Source organism: Diabrotica virgifera, chromosome 3 (genome assembly GCF_917563875.1).
Source record: "Diabrotica virgifera virgifera chromosome 3, PGI_DIABVI_V3a".
Lineage (NCBI taxonomy): Eukaryota > Metazoa > Arthropoda > Insecta > Coleoptera > Chrysomelidae > Diabrotica > Diabrotica virgifera.
The window spans coordinates 208,344,524-208,349,692 of record NC_065445.1 but is presented as its reverse complement, the minus strand read 5'-3'; the positions used below and the strand labels follow the sequence as shown (position 1 = coordinate 208,349,692).

The 5,169-nt window shown below is 29.8% G+C and overlaps 1 protein-coding gene across 1 annotated transcript in view; it reads left to right on the top strand.

Moving 5' to 3' along the window:
• The first annotated feature begins 882 nt into the window (after positions 1–882).
• Positions 883–5,169, top strand: part of LOC126881521 (uncharacterized) — a 92,402-nt gene continuing 88,115 nt past the window's right edge. Inside the window, exon 1 of the mRNA XM_050645825.1 lies at positions 883–1,008. The gene's annotated coding sequence lies outside the window, so the exon portion shown is untranslated. The remainder of the gene's footprint in view (positions 1,009–5,169) is intronic.

Genomic DNA, 5,169 nt, shown 5'->3' with positions numbered 1-5,169 from the left:
GAACTATTTTAAAATACAGAAGACTTTAAATTTGTACTTCTAAGTTATTATGAATTTTTGAAGCGTGAAATTTTGGAAATCTCATTTTATACAAAACTGAACATTATTATGTAATAAAAAAATGTGCAAATTCCCCATTCCATTTGAAGAAATTTGCGATACATTTTTGTACATTTTTATGGTTTTAAGATATTTTTCGGGTGTAACTACAATCATAGTTATTATACAAAAAATTATGGGGCCTCGCAGATTTAAAATGCGTTTATCTCAAAAACGGTGGAGTTCAGCGAAATTAATGTAGTATACATTTTTTAAGTAGAAATATTAAGAGAATAGAAATTTTGATTCAAAAAGTATGTAGAGTGGGTAATAAAAAAAATTGAATATATTTAATGAGCTCCGAAAGGCGTACGTGGCGCTCTCTGGGTAATACATCATTTTTGGTCGCAAATGTAGATTTCTCATACGAAAAAAAACCCGCTTACCAAATTTCGTGTTGTTATCCTATGCCTGTTAGGAAATATTCAAGAATAAATAAAATAAAAGTTTAAATTTGACACTCTGTATTTCGGTTAGTATCTACTTTAGTACTAAGGTAATTTAGCCTAAATCGACTTATTTTAACCTCAGGAATTTTAGATTAAGCTACAGCCCACTCTTTACCAAACACCCTGTATAAATTGGACAGCCGAAGCTTAAGTGACAGTAGTTATCAACAGGAAGAGTAAATCATCTGGGCAATTTGCGTGGAATATCAAATCTAACTTCATATCAAAGTTCCCTAATATATCTTTAGTATTATACAATGTAATAAAAATCTCAGGGACATCATTTCTTTATCAAATATGTTTCATTTACAGTATCAATGTTTTATTAGAGAAAGGGAGTGGGTTTTATTAGACGCGCATACAGACGCAACGGGGCAAAAAGATTGTTTTTTGTGTCTCGAAGTGCAGTTTTTGTTTCTAGATTAATATGTATTTATTTTTATGCAAAAATGATCGAATAGTAAGTATGTTCGAATTGTGAATGATCCACAAAATAAAAATTGTAAATACTTTAAATATTATCTATCTACATTCACCGGCACGAAAAACGGGCATCCAAAAAAATTGGTCATTTTTGATGGCTCGTATTTTCTAAACCTGTTGTCTGATTTAAGTGATTTTTTTAATATGTTATAGCCTGGTTCTTTAGCAATATCGCTGTAATAATATTGTTCCTAGACTGGTAAACTTTCATTTTATACCAGGTGTACCAATCAAACTGTGTTTTTTTCTAAAAGTTTGGAATACCCTGTGAAATATTCTAGCATTTATAAAATTCTGAAATTAAAACCCAACTATAGCTTCAGGTTTTCTTAACATTCTGGGTGGGATGATAAAAAAAGTTAGTTAATTTAACATCTAGCCATGTTCTTCATCAATACAGGGTGTTTCTAAATAAGTACGATATAATGGGATTTATCTCATTATTAAGATCTTCTAAAAATCTTTAATTTAACTAAAGTATCCGTTAGATATTTATTTATAAAACAATAAACATCACGCATATTTGTTATAATAATTGCAAAGTAGAACACCTTAGCTAAAGTCCACGTTTTGCTTAGATCAACAAGGTCGATTATTCATTTTGACACACTAACGAGAATATATACAAACATATTTACAAAACGAAGTATTTGATAAATATGGGAACACGATCAGATTTGAGTGATAAGTGGGTCAGTCGAATTAGTTAGTTAGGTTTGGGAGGTTGCTGCCGTTAGAGCAGAATAATGTAATCACCTATCAACTGAATACATTTATATGGTATTACTTCAAACAAAATAAAGAAGTTATGAGAATATAGTGTATTCCTGATATCAATCCCATCACCAGGGAAGTTAAATCACCACGTACCACCATATGGCGACCTTTTGAGAGACGAACTAGGATTTCTGAAGCAGCAGAAAACAGGAAAGATGGCAAAAAACTGGAGGAAACGAAGAAAATTTGGGGTAAAGTAGCAATCCTCATACTAATTGGTACCGTTAGATGGAATGGGACGGACTATATGGAGCTGGAGAGGCCAACGATAAGGGAGTCCAAATGGTAGACGTCGACATGGACGAAGGTTTGGAGACATGGGGTCACGCCCAAACGTCAAAAGGACAAATGGAAAGGAATGGACAATATTGGACAAATGTTTAATCGTGAGTTAACTTGAGTAACTTTTTAGCTATTTTTTTAAATTGCATATACAGTCTCACAGTTATGAATAAATTTTTTATTAATATAATATAAATATAATCATTTAAGAAGAACTAGAATTATTAATTTTCACTTAAATATAATTAAATTGGGTAAAAACGTTTTCGTATATTATTAAGTTTTATAAGTATTTCACTAATTTAGAGGATTTTTTTTGAGAATTACATATCATATGTAGATAATCTTAATCGATAGTTTTATTTTAATAGAAATATAACAATTCTTATTACAATTACTAATACAATTAATAAAGAAATATAACTACTGCCATAATGGCATATGGAGTTTTTATTGAGTAAACGAATTTCCTCGTGAGAGAGTGAATTATTTATATACAATGATTTTGTGACGAAAAGAAAATCAGTTAAGAAATGATGATGAACTAATATAAGAAGAAAAATAAAGACAAAACAAGTTATAAAAATATGTTGAAGTAACGGAGTTTATAAAGGAAAAGGAAATCCCATCTGAGGAAAAACACAAAAGAAGATTAAATATTAAGATTTAAAAAGTTACCCTAGAGAAAGACAAGAATTAAGGATAATTTGAAGAAGATTAATATCAAAAGATCTGGAAAAATAGAATAATTAAAGAGAATTTTGTACCTGCAGTACAAAAAGTTACAGTACCATAGTACCTACAGTAAAGTACTATTTAAGAAGAATACTTTGTATGGCTTCAAGTAACATAATTATTAGTATAATATATAAAATAACTTTAAATTTATATAATATAGACAATACAGGGTGTTTCATTAATAATTGTCCATATAGTAACTGGAGAAACCTTAGCACAAAATACGAAGATTTAACCTAAAACACTCAAATAAAATGTGGTTCCTTACTGACTTACAGGGTGTTTTATTTAAAAATTTAAAAAGTATTTTTGCTCAGCATTTTAAAACTATTCGACGTATCCTTTTCATAATTGGTAGAAAGTATAGCTACTGTACAAACTACTAAATTATGTTCAACAAACGGTTCTGTCTATTACCAGAGGCGTACGACGGGGGAATGTGAATGGTTGACCCTTTCCAAATTCTACGCCACTGGCGGAATTGCTATTTTAGTTCAATTTTTGGATTTTCCAATACTTTCTATGAAAATAACATACTCTTCATTCGTAACGATAAAGTCATTAGTTTTCGAGATCTTTGAAGTTAAAAATGAAACGACACGCTTATTTTGATTAATGTATTGTGTCGCTTCATTTTTTATTTCAAATATCTCGAAAACTAATTAGTTTATCGTTACGAATAAAGAGTATATTATTTACATAAAAAGTATTGAAAAATTAATAAGCTACACTAAGATAGCAATTTCGTCAGTGGCGTAGAATTTGGGAAGGGCTAACCAGTCACTAGCCCCTGTCGTACGCCTCTGGTGGTAGCTAGAAACGTTTATTTATCTTAATTTAGTAGGGTGTACAATACCTACACTTTCTACCAAGTATGATAAGGATACGCCAAATAGTTTTAAAGTAATGGGTACAAATAATTTTTAAATTTTAATCATATGAATCCCATCATAAATTAATCAAAATAACTGTGCCGTTTCATATTTAACTTCAAATATCTCGAAAACTAATGACTTTATCGTTACCAATTAAGAGTATATTATTTACGTAGAAAGTACTGGAGAATCTAAAAATGGCACCAAAATAGTAATTCCACCAGTAGCGTAGAATTTGAGAAGGGTCGACCATTCACCATCCCCTGTCGTACGCCTCTGGTAGTAGCTAGAAACGTTTGTTTATCATAATTTAGTAGGGTGTATAGTAGTCGTACTTTCTGCCAAGCATGAAAAGGATACGTCGAATATTTTTAAAATGCTGAGCAAAAATACTTTTTAAATTTTTAGATAAAACACCCTGTAACTAAGTAAGGAACCACATTTTATTTAAGTGTTTTAGGTTAAATCTTCGTATTTTGTGCTAAGGTTTCTCCAGTTACTATATGGACAATTATTAATGAAACACCCTGTATACTTATTTAATTCGAATGAGGTCATGTAAGACTGTATTTCAATTAGAGAAATAGAGATAATTTTTGTGACGTAAAAGTGACTATTCGCGTGAAGAAACTGAACTTCTATTTAACTATTAACACAAATTTAGATTAACTATTTAGCTATTGTAGGTTTTCTCATTAGTAGTTTTAATGTAAATATTTTAATGGACGTCCAGACTTAATATTAGTTACTCAGCAATTGCAAGCTGAAATTTTTTTTATGTTTATAGGAGATTTTCATGATATTTCAGGAGATTTTCCTTATTAGATTTCCATGATATTTTTTCTAACAAAATATGGTCTATTTTTATTAACACTTTCTGTCGATATTTTTTTTTCATAATTGAATGCTGAATTTTTTTTTTTGATACCGACTTTTTTATTTCAATTTTTTAATATCGGTCGAATTTTAGTATGAATATTTTATAATAAAGTACAATTAAAGACAATTTAGACAATAAAAACCAACTCTTGTCAAGGAAAAGGTACACAATGAAAATTAAAAGATATTAGCATACCCATTTCGTGTTTTGAATCTAACTGGATCTCGCCTAGACTGAGTATATCAGATCAGTCAGGAATTTAGGGATGCAAGATGTAGAAGATTTTTTAAGCGCACAACTATCCATTTTGTTTTTTTGGAACTAACCTTCTCACTACTAAGGACGTGCAAAAGGACCGGAAGCAAATGCAAGGATATAAAATTGCGAAAAACTACCCACCAAGTAGGTAAGGGTTAGAAAATGAAGAATTTATGAAGTAAATGATATACAAATAAAGAATTATGAAAAATGATGTGAATATATTATGAAGGAAGATATATGAAATATGAAGTAATTGATGTAAGGAAGAAATATGAATAATAATAAGAAGAAGAAGAGTTATGTTTAATAGTACACTATGAAGAAA